At 37.1% G+C, this 17,602-nt stretch overlaps 1 protein-coding gene across 2 annotated transcripts in view; it reads left to right on the top strand.

The window, feature by feature from the left end:
* The window catches only part of ABCC4 (ATP binding cassette subfamily C member 4 (PEL blood group)), a 143,444-nt gene that overhangs the window by 53,711 nt on the left and 72,131 nt on the right, over window positions 1–17,602 (top strand). The gene's annotated exons all lie outside the window — the stretch shown is intronic.

The following is a 17,602-nucleotide window of genomic DNA, read 5'->3' as shown; positions in this document are numbered from 1 at the left end:
TGAGAATCAGAAACCTGATGGTCTCCACTCCCTTGGAAAAAAATGGACTTGTTCTCGTAGCACCAGGAGGCATTTAATTGTAAGGAAATAAAGGGGTGGCTTTATTGTTTCAGAGAAAACAATAATATTTTCAGGAAGTTGATATTTATGTGGAGAAAAGGTTCATGCCCATGATATGATGGGTGAAATGTGTACAATTTAATCTTAAAGAGCACCCCTATAACTGGAGACAGGGCTGTGTTACATGGCCTGTTTGTACTGTGAGTGTGTGGAAATGTAAATTCAAGGCCACTGCAGAGGTTTAGAAGGGAAGCTCAGGAAATGGGAGCTAGTGAGAGCACATGCATGAGAAGAAATCCTAGTGCTGATGTGTCAGTTTTCCTCTTCTCTCTTGCGTATGTGTGCACAGCAAATGCAGTAACTTCATTTTTGAGGGAATACAGAGTGATCTTCTAAGAATGCCCATAAATCTGGTTCATAATAACAAACCAAGAACTAGAGAGAAAGTATCAGCAACAATGTAGAGTAACACCAGTTTGCTTTGTAACACTATGAAGCTCTAATTAGCAGTGCGTTGTAAAATTGGCATTCTTTAAATCTGCCTGTCGCTGGTATTCACACAATGTTGTGACTTAGATGTGTGTTTCTGTTAATCAACAGATATTTTGTAATAGAGGATTAACTTCAGGATGCATGTATTTCTTTCCCTTCATCTTTCTTTTGGTCAGGATGGCACGCAAAAGTACTTCTGTTCTGATCTCTGCATTATTTGAAAAAAGGAAAAAAGAGAAGAAAAAAGATGACACATGAGACAATGTTCTCCTTCAGAATTGCAGCATTTAGCAGTTCTGAAATCTGTTTGTAATATCTGTATTTCATTGTCTGATTTACATGGGTTTTTTACTGTTTATTTTCTTTTAGAACTTCACATGCTATTTCTTGCATTGAGGCGGGATTTTTTTCCCCATCTTTTTTTTAAATATGCCCATGAAAGACATACTAAAAAGAAATTGAAGTTTTTAAATGTGCTTTTTTCTAGCTTTTGATTGTAATAGCTAGACCAAACTATTAGTTATCGTATCCCATATTAGCAAAGCTAATATTGCAATGTCAGATCTGTCATTTAAGCATCCAGCATGTTCTCAGTGTTAGTGTGAGGTCTCTAAGACCTCAGCAGAAGCAGTTGCTGAACTGAATTTTGCTGTTTCATTTATCAAAAGAGAATCAGTAATTAAAAAATACCACGGCTAGTATTTTTAACACGCGGTGATCTGTGTTCCAGAGTTGAGTAGGTAACTTAAATAAACAAACATCCCAAGCTCTTGGTAGTGCTTATTGGGGAAGCAGAGTAACGAGGAGCATCGGGGAGTCGACATTAGGAAATGGAAATGCGTGGTGAATCATGACATGTCTGTCAGCTCCCAACAGTGTAGATCCAATCAGTCTTGGTGAATAAATGAGATGACTTATTTCTAAAAAAATTGTGCTTTGTGAATCAGTTTAGGCATAAGCCCAAGATCTCTCTTTACAGATTGCATTAGCAATATATGGGGAGGGGTAGGTTGTAAAGGGAATAGTAACTAGCATTTTATCCAGATGATAGAAGAAAGTAAATGTATTTTTGGAACCTGGATTAGATAGCAGAGAGAGAAAAGGAATCAAAGGACCCCTCTCTTGTCTCCCTTCCTAGCCAAAAATATTTGTATGTACACAGATTTCACCTTTAAATTCAGCATGGGTCTAAAAAGAATTAAACTTTACTGTATATTTTGCACTAAAAGAACCTTATTAGTAAATGACTGTCTTTCTCTTTCCTTTTTAAGTGTTTAGTTTAACCCTACTGAGCTGATAATCCTAAGTGACCAAAGTACATTGTCTTACCCAGCATGCAGAAAAAATTGCCATTTATTTATGACTGAAATTCTAATTTATCAGCAGGTATCTCTACTGCATCACTTACACAGCTGTTGTGAAAGCTGGATGGGTAGTTGAACTGTTAGTATTTTGGGTTTTATTACATCTGACTATGCATTTGTTCACAGAAGTTATTTTTTTGTGTAGAATTTGGCTCTCTGGAAACTTCCTTTGCTCTTCTACCCATATCCCAGTAAGGGAATGACATGAATGTCAAAGCATCTGTAAAGTAGGGAGATGTGGACGTTTTCTGTTTCGTAGTGAATGCTTCATATATTGCTCTTCACATGTCGCGTGCGGGAATAAAAAGGGGTTGATTCCTGTGCATGTCTAGCACAAGAGGGCAGCATGATCTGTTTTATCCCAGTTGAGCATTACAGAGGCTTCTTAGAAGGATAACAAAATTCATCTGTTGTGTTTTTAGAGATGATATTTGAGGAGTAAATTTTCAACCTCTCCGCTGAGCAATAGTACTGTGGTTCCATTCAGTTGTCTTAATTGTCTGCAAGAATAGTATTTTCTCCTGATCTTTTACACAATGAGCTTTTCAGCTTCATGTAGTGCTGAGTTCAGGAACGTTTTTGCTTTTGGAAATAGTGGCCAAAAAGTCAGATAACCCTCTAGAGTCAGAGGACTCCCACCAGGGAGACCTTCTTCAGCCATTATTCCTTTTAATTTCTTTTCCAAGATGTTTGTAACACTTCAAAACAGATTTGTTATAAAGCTATGTGAAAGGGACCCAGACTTCAGCAGCAAAGACTTGATTGGGGACTTGCCTCTTCTGAAATGAGTTTCTTACTGAATTGTTCAGATGATCCTACTTTTGACAAGCTTCAGGACTTGATTCGAGATTACTTTCTTAGTTTGTAAATGAATTGTTCTTTTCTGGGATTTAGGGACAGAGATTAGAGAAGTGATGCTAATGTGTAACTGCATAATTTTCAGTTATGGTGGTTGTAGTGTAAATTCTGTGTAATTTTGAATTGCATTGAATTTAGGAAGCTGAAACCTGCTGCTGCTTTGCTGATGGGTGCTGTAAGAAGGAATGGATGATATGCATTAATTTGTTCAGATAAAATAGAAATCTCTTCCCCTTCTAGAGAATCTGCCTGAAATTTAAATTGAACCAGAATCACTACAGAAGTGCAGCTTTTTTTTTCCCAAATTGTATCTCCTCAAACTATTGGTTTTGACAGTTACAGGAGGAAAAGAAGTATTTTGGCAGACTTTGCAGCATTTCTGGCCTTCTTAGAAATGGGAAGCACTGAATTGTATGATGTTTGTCCTTGACCTGTTAAATTAACAGATTTTTTTTTTCCCCTCACAAATGCATTGTGGAAGCATTAAATAAACATTGATCCCTTTGGGTACTTACCTAGACTTTGAGATTTGACCAGGTTAGAGAGAGAAATACTTTTTTTTTTGTTTTGGCACCCAGAAATGGCACGCTGAACTGATAGCTAATAGCAGCACATGAAAGCAAACTCCAAATATAAAAAGATTAAAATGTGAAAGAAAGCTGTTGTTATAATGAAGTTTGTTTTTCTTTAAGGCATAAGGATTTTAATTATAGTGTTCATAAGTCAACTGCTGAAACGCTTATAATTTGACAGAGAAAGTTTTTTTATAGGATTAAAAGCATGTTCATCAATGCACAAATGACTATCTGCATTTTATCTGACAGAAGTGTCAAATGGGCAATGTTGTTACAGTGTTTCAACCATATAATATTTGCAACGAATATGGTATTTCAGCAGTCTGAAAATTACAATGCTGATAATGAGGTTGTTAAATTATACTTTATCAGATGGATAGTGAAACTGCTCTAGTTAGTGTACATTAATGTATGCTTGTTCACACAAGTGATTCTGCTGAACAAGTAGCATGTTTAAACAAGAAATACTGGTCTTAAACTGGGTGATTTACAGTAGGTGGTGTTTTGGCATATCATGCAGTTAACAAGGCAAAGCTTCATGTTAAGATATTTCGTTTGTAGTCTCATTCGTCAGTGATATAAATATTCAGTAGCAATGCCAGGAAATGTATTGTATTCCTATTTGACTCAATGACTCAATTGCTTTCTTTCTTTATTTCTTTTTTTTTTTTTTTGGAAACAAGATCTGTCCTATCTTTCCGATGCAGTTTTCAGATATATCCTTGTGGTCAAGATGAATTCTGCAGGGTTGTGAAAAACTGTACCAGCTCTTTTGACAGCTTTCATGTTCTCTTAAGCTAATACAAAAAAATGCATTGTCCTTAAAGCAGCAGAGGCTTTGTTTTTGACTCTCTGTGCCAAGCTCTAAAGGGCATTCACATGTGCACAGGTTTGTTAGTTTATGTTGAAAAAGAAGTCCCTATAGGACAGCCTTTTGTTATAAAATAAAAACACAGATTCTCTCTTCCGTGTTGGTAATCACTTGCATTTATTGTTATTAAGATGGCAACACAATGGGTTCCATCAATCATCAAGATCCTTAACAACCACACAACGTTGTAAATATTATGTTTGGGTGTTTGAGTGGAACAGCTCGTCACTGAAGTAGGTGTGGTAATTAAAACCTGTTAGGTTGCTACATGTGTTAAAGAAAAAACCCTTTAATGTTTTTTTCATGTAACAATGGCGATATGTACTTTAAATCTTATCAGGGCGTGATTATTAAATGATATTTTATGGGAGTTGCTCATTTACTGTTAGTATTATCATGGCTTTGTTAAGAGTTTGAATAGTCTTATGCTTCCATGTGTTTTATCACCATTATGATTCTGTCAAGAGCTGTACGAAGGTGATTGCTATAGGAGTAGTCTTTAAAGTCAGTAAATGGCACTCTGGAGTTATGTTTACATTTATTATCTTTTAGCGTAACTCGATTCAACTCTATCCTGTTCTTTTCTGCAATAGTAATTGAATGAAACTTGGCCATAAAGCGATGAGACAAGCCCATTACATTTTCAGTTCACCGAGTCAGAGCTCACCCCATTTATGCCTACTATGGGAGATAAAATTAAAAGCTTTAAGGGAAAGCTGTTTGTAGGAGGGGATGAGCCATTATTTGACAGGGAAATAGCGTGAAGCTTGCACTGACAGCCGCTTCCAAGTGCAGCCTCTTGCTTCCCTGGCACAAGATTCCGCGTCCCTTCGTAGGGATTTTCGATCTTCTTCACATTAAGATCGCCTGGTGGGGAAAACAGCCTGCTGTGAAACTCATTTCTGACCATATGCTGACCTGCCCAGATACTGCAAAATCTAGTGTTTTCATTTACTGAAGCAGCTACAGAGAGAGCTGCTCTCGCCCCACCTCAGCCGAGCAAAAAGGAGGCATGGAATGTCGGGCAAGACAGGGAAGCCTAATTAAAAATACTGGCTTGAGAAGACTGCACAGAAGCTGTTCAGGGGCATCTCTTTCCTGCAAGTGTAGCTGGAAAATAAAAATGAAATTTTGTTTTAGTCTTGCATAGCTGGCATGCTGTTTTGGGGAGATTTGTGGCAATGGGGAACTACATGTTGGTTGGAGACACTTGAAAACAGAGGGAGAGACTGCTGCAATACTGATAGAAAACTGCAAGGGGCTTAAAAAGAGGGCCAAACTGAGGTGATGCAGGCACAAATAAGCTTTTAGAGATAATCCAAAATGGAGACTTTTTTTTACTTTTCTTTTTGTTTTGATAATAACTAGTTTAAATATGTAACCTTTTTTTGCTATTTTTAATATGTTTATAAATTGTGGAATGCTGCTACGACTGCTGTGGATAGTGGGGACTGGAGGTGCCACTTGGATAGAATGTCCTCTCTAGCTGTTCATGGATGCCTGTTTTGGATGGGAATTGAACATCTCTGAGAAATGAGGAAAAACTTATCAAAACTCACTTCATTCAGCCTTGGAACAAGGCATAAGCATTTCCAAAACTAAATTACTTTGGAGAAGAGCTAGGCAGGGATGATGAATAGCCAGGTGGTGAGACCACCTCTAGGAAATGTGGGAAAGGCAGTGCAGCTCTTCTCCCCCTCTGGTTCAGTGTGAGCTTTGAACATGTGGATCCCCACCCCAGGTGACAGCCATGCACATCAGGCCCTTGTCTGTGCCAAGCCTTCCACTGCTGTCCTTTATGGACACACAGAACACAGTTGAGTGTTTCTGCAAACACTCTGGTGTTTGCAGAAAAACTAGCCCACTTTGATGGGGTGTTTTGGGGTTTTTTTGCTTAATCTGAGTAGCTGGAAATTAAAATGAAACAAACACTCTCACAGTGCAGACTCATTTCATTAGCACTGTTCTGCTTTATGCTGCGCAGAATTCTTTCTCCCAGACGGTCCTAGGTAATCTGCACTGCAGCATCTGGGTGAATTAATTAGTTGAGGTTTCTTTCTTTTTTTTTTTCTTTTTTTCAGATTGCCAGCATCTTGCAGATTATGCAACAAGTGAAGATTAGTTTGTGCCTGTGGTGATCTTGTAGAGTGTTTGGAAACAAAAGGCACTTCTCGATCCAAAATTAAAATTTTAGTGTAGAAAAGAATGGCTGTTGTATATGAATCTGCCTGTTTTGGCAATCCAGACTAAAGCCTGAAGAATAGAAATAACAGCAGAAGCAGAGGTATTGAATCGAACTTGACTTCAATGTGTTGTTCGGTTTAAAAAATACAAACTTAAAAGTTATTTGCAAATAGTACAATACAGTAAAAATAGTACAGTTTACAAATAGTACAATAATTGCTTGACAGATCTTCCACTCGGTCTTCCCCAGATAATTTTTTTTTCCTTCATCAAAACCATTAGGGACTTTGTCTGGGGCTTTTTGTTATGTATTCAGGTGAACACATATGCAGAGCTTCCTTCAGGTTTTGATTTTTTATGTCATTTTATGGAAGATAATGTTACATTTGGAGAGGGCAACATTATTCCAAGCTGTATATGTTTGATGGCTACCAGCCTTAAGAGAGCTTTTCAAAGTGTTTTAAAATAGCATCAAGCATATGAAGAACATTTGTTTGTTTGTTTGTTTTATTAGGTAGTGGACAATAGTCCTGTAATTAGAGTGGTAGTATGTAATGGACATTAATTATTGCTTGTGGCTATACCGACTCTGAGGCAGGTGTCTTGAAACTGGAAACTGCACGTTCATTTTTGTTTGGGGTTTGTTTTAATGTTCATTTAAATTTGAGCTCTTGTTCAACATTTTCCAGGGTGATTCTTATTTGCATACTTAGTTGCCATAGTTTTTGATTCTGACTTGAGCGGAATATTTAGTTGTGGTTGTCCCAAAGTGAGGTTGTAGAGTGAGGAGGTTTCTGAAAAGTCAGCATAGGCTGGGGCTGCCTTAACGATGACTCACCTAATGCTGGGTAGGAGGTTGTATTCACAGAGCCAGCAGGCAAAGCAAGCTGCTGCATGGCAGAAAGGTGGCAGAGTCTTTTGGCAGCTGTTTGATTCAGGGTAGAGTGCCTTTTGTACTCAGGAGATGGTTTTGGTCTTAGTTTGTCTTTGCTCTGTTGTAAAAGACCTAAAAATGACTTCTGACCTGTTTGTCTTCTAGTTGTAGGATCCCCTCATCCTTCCTCATTTACCAGTTAAAAAAGAGCATAAAGGTCACTAATATTTCTGAAATTTGAGCTTTTATCTTGTGCTGCTTGTGCAATATTTATGACATTTGAAAATTCAGAGGAAATTTAGAGTTCAGCTTTTCATAAGGTCGTGGTTTCTGTGTCCACTGACATGGTTCTGGTCAGTTTTCATCCACTGTGTACCAAATTCACCCTCTGTTTTGTCCAGAAATGCTACTTTTCCTGCTCTCTTTCAAGCATAAGTCTTCACTAGCTTGATTTAATATTGAGTCAGAGGGTGCAGAATAATCTGAAGGTGTTTGGAAATCTGAGAAGGTGAAGATTTGGAACTTGGACATCCTTGCTAGCAATTACAAGGAATAATAGATGGAAGAGAGATGGTCTAACTCTTCCTCAGTTCTTTTTATCAGATGTGATGAGATTTCTCTGTGTGTGTGGTAAACCTCTTTTTTCTCAATGAAGTTGCTGTCTGTTTAATAAGTAAATGATGCAATGCAGAATATTACTAATTCATGTGTAGGCAGGAAAAAACACTCTGCTTTGTGGTAAACTTCCCTTCAGTGGGAATACATGCTTCTTTGTCCCTGTGTGTATTCATTTCTCAGCATAATTTCATGTTCATGAGTTTGAATGTTCACAACCCAAAATAAAGAGTTTAGTTTGCTAAAACTAATTTTAGGCAAAATTCCTACATCTGTTCTTAAGATGTCATAATTAACTTCTCATACAGAAATACTGTCCCTGCCCCATCCTTTCTAGGACATGCCAGGAGGACAGTAAGTGATTGGATGCCAGGGGCATTTGCTCATTGTAGGGTTTTTCCCCACTCTCTTCTTTTCAATGTGAATATTTAAAGCTGTAAACTTTACATTATTTTGTTCCTATCTTCTTCTAGAGCACTTATTTTATTTTCTTTTTGGAATCTGTAATGGTTATCTTTAGAGCAGAGGTGGTGTCTGTCTTAACTTAAAGTCCCTGTGCTTAAAGGATGGGTATCTAGGATTTGGAAAGTGCCACTTAAAAATTTACCCTATTTTTAAGATTTATTAAAAAAAAAGTTTATGTAAAGGCTCATATGCTTTCCTTGAGTTTGGTACAATACTCCTTTCCTTTCTCCCTTCATTGCTTAATTCCCCAGTTTCCTTTTAGAAGAACAGTTCTCTTCTCTCCTGTCTGAACAACCAGCCAAAAGTAAACAGTTACAGTTAGCTTTCCAGAATATTTCTGGTATTCCCTGACTAAAAAATGTTGAAATGGTTTAAGGAAGAGTTGGTAATTCTTACCTTCAGTCAGCTAACATTTCCTTACCATTGGAGAAGAAAACCCCAATTGTTTGATGCTCCTTTGAGACAAAAGATACCTGCAGAAACCTCTGCAAATTTAAAGCCTCAGGTCTGTGAAATATAGATGGTTTTAGCTTTAGAAGGGTCATCTTTTTTTCCATTAAACTAACAATATAGAGAGAAATTTTTTTCATCAGGATTTTCGACAGAAAACTAGTTATTCTAGACTTAGTCTAATATTAAGAAATCTTATCTAAGGAGCACTTTCAAAATAAAGCCAAATTTGAGAGAAAGAAGTGCCTTGAGGTTTTTATAAAGCTGACAAGTTCTAATATTCCAAATATACAGTGACAATGATCTTCTTTTATAATTAAGCTACAAGTATGATTTAATATTGAATTCAAAGCCATTCACTGAATGCTGCTTATATTTAAACCTCCAAAAATCCCCAAGAGAAAAAATGGAAAAAACAATCCCAGCATATTATTTTTAAATTCAGATAAGAAAAAATAAACTCTACTGCACCTCTGTTTAATAACCAGTGTTGCTCAGCTACTACCGAAGGCTTAAGGACAGTGTTTAGAAGTGATTGTTCAAAAATAAGTGTTTCTCTAAGATTATGAGGGCTTATACAGATGATTTTGTTCACCTGCTGAGTGTTCAAAAGTGGAAATGTCCAATCTGACGCTTTCCAGAAGTGTTTGTTTGCTTAAAAAAATAGAAACATTCCTGTGGAAAAATAGGATTTAATTAATTTTTGTCCCTTCTTAGCCATGTACTAAAGCAATATTATTATGTACTTTTGATAGAGACACAAATGTTTAGTGAAATGCAAAATCCCAGGTTTCTGAAATGGTATGAGGTGGTTTTAGCATAAAATGTAGTGCTGTGAGCACTGCTTAATTTGTTAATACCTTCCTGCTCGTCCTCTGTTGTTGTTGTGCTTCTCATGAGATGCAAGATGTTAAAATGCTTGTTGAGTACTTGTTATTAATTTTTAAAAGGGCATAGAAGTGTTTTGAATAGAAATTTTACTTATTGTTCAATTAAATGGGCAGAAGGAGAACAAGTTAGTACAACTGAAAGACAGTACATTTATATTAGATATTATGAAAAAATTCTTTGCTGTGAGGGTAGTGAGGCACTGGCACAGGTTTTCCAGACAAGCTTGTCCATGCTTATCCTTGGAAGTGTTCAAGCCATGTTGGATGGGGCTCTGAGCAGCCTGGTCTTGTGGCAGGTGTCACTGCCCACTGAAGAGGGGTTTGAAATAGGTGGTCTTTAAGGTCCCTTCCAACCCAGGCCCCATTTTGTGTTTCTTAGATTTTACAGGTTTTGGAAAAACAGAAGGTTACATTCATTCTTTGACTCCCTGAGAAGGAGGTGCAAAAATACTTTTCCAGCTAGTGACCTGCAGCACTTTGGTAGCTTTGGGTTGTATCTAAATTACTACAAAGTAAAGGTGATGGAAAAAAACTTTCAGCATGGAAGAAGAGGCTTTAAAGACCTTTCATACCTCTCAGATTTGGTGCAAAGCAGAGATTTATACTTTAACTTTCATCTCATCTTTAAAGGGGCTGTGGTTCTTCATAGTGGAACTTGATTAGCAGGATGGATGGAGAATGCTGTTGGTGTAAGAGGAAGTGTGACAGGTGTAACATTTGCTCCTTAGACCAGTTTTTCCTCTTGTATGCCTTTCTGCTGTGACACCAAAGCAATTCAGAGAGGAACCAGAGCAACAAAGCCAGTGACTTTAATTAGTGAATTTTATCCTCAAAGGCTTTTCGATCTAATTTGGTCTTCTGATTTTCTGTTGATTCTTCCAAATGCTTCAGACTTAGTCAGACAAAAGCCTTTTTCTTCACAATTGTCAAATTTCATTGAATCTTGAGTCTTGGTGATAGAGCTTAATTGTCAGCAAAATAAGTCTTGGTTTCTCTAAATTGTTTGATCCTCAATTGGTTTAGAAGTGACAATATACTTTCATTTACAGGGTTTAGATACTGTTTTCATGTGGCGTGTGGAGCAAAGTTGGACCAACGAAAAACATTATTTTAGTTGTTTTCTGCCAGGGAGGCTTAGACAAAGAGCTTAGTCTCAGATCCTTTAAAGTTCAAGCATCTGCCACTAGGGGCAAAAATTATTTTCCTGTAGGCATTCATCTTTTATTGCAGATTTACTGTGCTGCTTCACTTGGTTGATAATCTAATTTAAACCTCAGAGATGATTCATACCTCCTCAAGGGGGATTCACAGCTAGCTTAAATTGTGTGATGTCAGAACTTTTCAGTTCTTCTAGGATCTCTTTTTTGAACATAATGGTCCTTTGGGTGTTTGAATGCATTGAGGAGTAAAGAATGTAACCCATGCAAATGGTGACACTTGAGAGATACCATTTCACAACATACCTTGGATTATTTTTCAAATTTATTTGGATTTCTGGTTCAGGTAACTTGTGATTCTTAATTTGGGTCCTAATCATGCCAAGTGGTCTATTGTGGACAAACTTCTGCTGGTGTGAGTGTGGTACCTGTTGAAGAAAGGAACTTTCTGGAAGGTAGAATAGATCATGTGCTGTGCTAAAGACTTCTGTTTCATAAGCCCAGCATTTTCGCATTTTGTATACCTGTAATATGACAGTTTTCCAGAAAAACACCAGATTATGGAAGGTTACAAAACCTTGATGTTAACAGGCATTTTCAATTTCCATTCTCAGAAAACCAGAAGCAACAAAGAAACAAACCCCCAATTGTCCAGAAGGTCCTAAGAGGTTTTAGATTCATCCAAAGACTTAAATTTGTTCATGACCCCTTCCTGAGGGCATGACCACTAGAAAGGTTAGGAATTGAATGTTCATATTAGTTTCATATTATATTCATACGTGAACTGTTATTTGAGGAGTTCTTCTGTAGAGTCAGGCAAAGAAAAACAGACAGAAAATTAAGAGGTGTTGTAAATGCCGTTCAGTTGTGATGAAAGGTTTATTGAATGCTTTTCATATACATTCTAAAGCTAAGCTACATTTTGAAAACTATCAGAGCCAACATTAGTTCTCCAAATATTCTAATTAAATAAACTACCATGCTAAGTTGTTACTAATAATACTCTGTATTTTTAATAGTGGTTGGTTTATTAACACAATTTGGCTTTTGTGGTTTTTTTGCTTGGAGGTGTAGTTTTGTTTCCTATTTTTAATGATGTATCCACAGATTTATCCTGAATCAAGTTCTGTGCTCATGCTGTTTTGCAAAGAAGGAAACAAAAACACAAGATATTTTTCTGTCATCTGCTTTCATTATTATATGTGTATTTTTCCATTTTATTCATGCCTTATCTGAAATTTGATGTCTTTTTCAATGCAGAATAATGGCAAAGCTGTTGTTTTGAAAGAACCTTTCCCAAACTGTCTGGGGTCAGATTATGATCAGGTATTATTTGCAAAAATTTTAATGCATATTACAAAATAGAACTTGTGCTTCAGGTCCATTAGGGGATTTAATAGTGATTATATGTTGGATACTTGAGTGATAGGTATTTTTGTCATAGTCTTTACATGGCTCCTCTAGTTGTCTTGTTTGTTACAGTCCTGGAACTTGTTTCATCCTAATGTGTCTAATGTATTTTCAGCAGAAAAGCTGCTGGTTTAAAAGAATGGCAAAAACCAAACTGTGATGAAAATGGATATCAGGAAAACAAAATCAGTGTGTAAATAAGAGAACTGTTAAAGTCCAATGACAGACATATTTTGAAGAAAGAAAGAAAACTCTTACTGATAATTCCTTTACCTGAAAATCTTAATTGGCCTTGTGAAGTTTTAAGACCCTCTGTGAATGAAATTAAGCAAACTAATCAGAGTATACTCTAAAGACTAATGAGACTCAGCCATCTGTTTCCCTTGCAGTTCTATAGTTAGCAGAGTGAAATATGCTCCTTTAAGAGCAGTTTAAAGGAAGAACTGAAATCCCCTGAATTGTTTTCTAGAGACATCTCTTTCAATAGGTGTAAGTCTTCCCTCGTCTGTCAGAGTATGGCCTTGTGAATAGTCTGTATGTGTGCAGTGCCTGTGGTTGTGCAGTATGTCCTGGATGGGCTTTGCCTTCTTCCTTCAGCTGACACTGGCTTTTTGACTTCCACAGTTCTAGTTTGGGAACTGCTTCAGAACCTGATTTCTCCCTTGCTGTATTTCCCCTGTTTTTCAGTGTAAAACGCCCTTTCTGATGGCTTTATGGCTTATGGGCTATTCCTGTATCTGACTATTTTTGTCTCTTTGCATTTCCAAAACTTCAGTTCAGGCACTTTTCTGGTTTAAAGTGTTGCAATCACCTTGTGTTCACCTTCTGTTCTCAGTTGCTGTGTCCCCAACTCTTCCACACTTTCTAGCCTGTGTCTTGCTGTGTTGGGCTTTGTGCCTTGGTCATGTTTGGGATTGACATTTGTACCTAGAGCTTATGCCATGCCGTGGTGAAGGAGAATGGGAGAGCCAATGCTGAAGGAAGAGAGAGAAGAGGAAATAGGGAGTGGGTGTTCAGTGTATGAAGCTGAGGGTGAAGCAGAGGACACATGCAAACAGGGCAAAAATGCAAGTCAGTGTGTACACAAAACTCTCTCAATATCCAAACACCCCAGGTTTGGTGAGGTCTGGGACTGGAACTGCTAGCTTGTCTCTTGACAATTCCGTCTTGCAGCTGCTCCCCAGGGCCAGATGGAAGGAAATCTTTTCTTAATCTTACAGCCCCAATATACTGTGAAGGAGTCTAACAGGAATTGTTAAGAGGAGTATGACTTGGTTTGCACATTAGCCTTCCCCCCATGCAAGGCTTTTACTATTTCTGCACCTGGTAAATTGAGCTGTTGGCACATTCCAGTGTTTTTAATTCCCTCCCTCATAATTCTGCTTGTTTCTCTTTCATGCTCACATCTTTGTAACTTCCTGCTCACTGTGCACTAAAGTTCATCTACAAGCTGGCACTTTTTCATCTTAAAATCATCTCTCAGGATGCACCAGTGGCGTTGTAACCGCAGTACACTGACAGCAGTTAAACATATGGGTGGGGAAAACTCATTAATTCCATGACCCCTTTGTGTTCCTGTACTTTAAAACACAATCTTGTCCTGCAACTTTCTGTTCCAGCTCACTGCTCCATCTTCCCCTAGCTCCTTATTCCTTCTGTAGTCAATTTTGCTGCTTTCTCTTAACGGGCACAACAAACTCTTCAGGGCAGGGCAAGCTGCTGGCTACGTGCTAGTCCAGCCTGCATCCCAGTGAGGCTCTGCCTCCTGCCTCAGGTCCATTAATCCTCTTCTGGCTGTTTCTGACACGCAAACAACAAATGGCAAAGTTCTCAGGAGTCCCTTGTTGCGAGCAGCACTCCTCTGTTTTAGCCTGTTTATTTATTTAGGAATTCGTACTGCTGGACAGCTGTAAATCAGGGCTTCACAGTGTCTCTGATCTTAGCAAAACCAAAAGGGTTTGTAAATTGTATTCACTTCTGCTTGAATGATGGTTCAGTCAAGTAATTTTTTTCCTCCTTGATGTGTGTGAATTTTTTTCTGTGTTCATAGAGAAGTGAAAAAATGTTGCTGTTAACATATTTGTCTTTTTGAGTTTCTTAGAGTTAAGAAATTTTAAGTTTCTTATTTAAAAGCCATGAAAAAGAGGAAATTGTAGGATTTTTTTTCTTTAAGCAACACATATGTAAGGTGTAATAAATATGTAATATTTAAGGTATATTTATACATAAACATTAAAGGTTCTTTGGTTTTGATCTATGCACAACTAATGTTTTAGTGTGGTCAGCAGCTATTTCCCATTTAGCTGCTTATTTCTAGTATATTTTTCTTTTTTGTTTCTGAGATGAAGCTTTCTAATAGTTGCCCAGTAGAGGAGTACAGTAGAGTCAAAGGCAGTGCAGTATTTTTAAAATGCTTATCATTTAACAATGTAATTATTAAAATGTCTTTCTTTTAATATAATCAATGAGATATACAGTAGAGCAGAGATCATATTTGGGTTTTTTTTCTCTTTTTTTTCCTCATTCTCACTGATTTCATTTATGTTAATTATAGTTTAGTCTGTAAAGAAGTTTACTTTATAGTGGTATTTTCTTCCCCAAGAAGCCAGTGGCCCAAGGAAATGCATTGTCAGACTATATGTATATTCTCTTGGACATCACTTCTGGAATAAACCTCTTGGATTGTGATTGCCTTCAGTTTTCCTGAGACAAAAGATTTTTGTTTGTTTCTCAGGCAAGATTTGCAAGTGGAATTTGGTGCCAGCCACAAAACAGAAGAGTAGGTGAAGTCCCAAATTGAAGCAAAATATTTATTTTCATGGGGCACGAGGGTGTGGGGTGTGTCTTCTTTAACACAGAGCAAATATTCCAAGGGAATGCTTTGATTATTTGCACAGCAGACTAAGTGAGCTTTCTGACAGCTATACCAGAATATCTCTTGAGTTCTGTAGTAATGACCTTCCATGTGAGGCAGGAAAAAATCCATTGAAAATTAGTGTCATCCATTGAGCGTTCTGGATAGCCAAACCCATGTGGTTTTTTTTTAATATTTTTTTTTATTCCCAGTGGCTTTTTTTTATAGTAGGAACGGTTACAAAGGAAAATGTGTTTTAGGAATCGTTACACGGGCATATAACGAATGAACTTTAGAGAGAATCCCTCCTTTCCAAACAATCGCATATTCCAGAAGAAGAGAGAAAGAAAAATAAAGTGAAGCTGAAGAAAAAGGAATGATCAAGCTGAAGGAACATGCCAAGCAACAGTGAGCAGTTTACAGTCAGATGGAGATGTGAAATGCCTCTGCTGTTTGGCCTGTCCAGAGGCTTTATCCTCAGAATGGGTGGGCTAGGTAGAGGCCAGAAGTCTTGGCTGTCCCAAGACAGCCTCTATAGAATTCAGTCCCTATAGACTTCTAAACAGAAGAAACAGTACTATGGAATTTTCTTTCATGGTTCCAGAAAAAGGAAGAAGATGAATTGGGATCTGAATATATAAGATTGGTAAAAAATGGTATATTATTTGTTTTTTGAGTGATAACCATATAGCAGTGATAACCAGATAGCAGTTTCAGCTAAGATTTCAGGAGTCAAATGCTTTATGTTCAGTAATGTACTATTTCTCCATTGTTATTTTAGACTGGATTGATGATTGAGCCCCTCTAGCTTCAGCACCAATTAAAAAAAGAGAGGGGGAAGAGAAAAGCATTGGAACATTAGAAATTAAGGTGCTTATTATGAGAATTATCTTTAGGAGATAGAATGGGAAGAGCAACGAATATGAGCAGATTTGCAAGAGCTATGTGAGATCCACCTCAATATTTTCTGAAATGCAGTATTTAAAGCCTATTCTGAATCATGTCTTAATAGTACAAATAACATAGGAAAACTCCTTTTGTTGTTATCAGGAAGGTGACATATTGCCATTTTTATTTTAATTCTTGCAGTGATGTATATTTTTATATATATAGCTCCCAAATATAAAAATAACTCTAATAGCATAAGGTCCTCTGAGTATTTGAATGCACTGAGGAGGAAAGAATGAGGAAAGGAAAGAATGTAACCTCCTCTCATGTAAGTATTCCAGTAACAAAATACTCTTCAGATACTTCAGTCCATCCTGTTTGTAGTATTCTGTTTAAATGTTCTAAGTCCCTTTTCCAGCAAAAGAGCACTGGGGACATATTTTCAGCCCAAATTGGATTTGTAGGCTACACAAGTGCTCTTTTATAAGTGGGTGCATTTGTGGTTAAATATTTTAGCCAAGAATTAAATTCATAATTATGCTAGTAGAAAGTCATTATAAGACTACATTTTGTAAGTAATGTTTTGTGTTTCTGTTATACAGATGCTTTGCATTGTGGTGAGAAGTTGAAGTAGGTAACTTAATATATGAAAAAGAAGGTGAAGAAAAATCAATGGAGAACTTACTCAGTAGTGTGTAACTCGGCATCTTTTTAAAGGCCAGTTGATTAGAATTTGCAAATGGTTACTTTGTTTGTTTGTTTTTTTGTGGTTTGTTTTTTGTTCAGTTGGAGTTTGTCCCTTAAAAATGGGACTTTTAAGTCATGCTCCTTATGTTGAAGCATACAGCAGAAATTAAGTTCTGCTGTATTTTGGCAGTTCATTAGATTCGGTGGTGTCATTTTAGGTTGTGAATTTTTTTGTTTCAGTATGTTTAAATGTAGAATTTTTTTTGTTAAGCTGAGGATAACTTAAAGTAGCTTCAGTGGAGGAGTTTAAAATTAAACAGAGAAGATATCCAGAGATGAACTTCTAGAATGGTTAGAACTTTGTTCTGGCAATCTTCATCACAGGATTACATATAAGAAGTTTGATATTACTCCAGGGACTGGGGGGGTTGCAGGTGTCTGCTTCCATTGTCATTCTAATTATGAAGCAGAGATGTGGTTTTGTACTCAGATTCTAGCATAAAACTTTTATATATTGGCAGAAGTTTGTACTCTTAGATGATTTTGAATCTTCCTTTCACAATCAATTACAGAGTATGATTAGAGGGATCAATAGTTAGAAAATTGCTGATGAATGTATTATCCCAGCACTAGCACACTTTTTTAAACGGGATCACTTTGTTAGCAAGTGTAATACAGCACCAAAGTTAAATTCTCTTATTTATAAGTGCTGTTATATCTGGAATTGTAACCAACTTAGTTAATGGGTAATGAGATACAATCAGGAAGGCATTTAGGATGCAGAAGGCATTTTGAGATTTGCCAAGAAAGCAATTTCAGAAAGAAGGAAAGTTACACTTCCTCCACACAGTCAAGGTTTTTCCTTTGTGTGCTTCTGTTTTTAGTGGAGACTTTAGATGTAATTTCTG

Source organism: Melospiza melodia, chromosome 2 (assembly GCF_035770615.1).
Source record: "Melospiza melodia melodia isolate bMelMel2 chromosome 2, bMelMel2.pri, whole genome shotgun sequence".
Taxonomy (NCBI): Eukaryota; Metazoa; Chordata; class Aves; order Passeriformes; family Passerellidae; genus Melospiza; species Melospiza melodia.
Note: the sequence above shows the minus strand (reverse complement) of the source record. Positions and strands in the feature narration are given on the sequence as shown.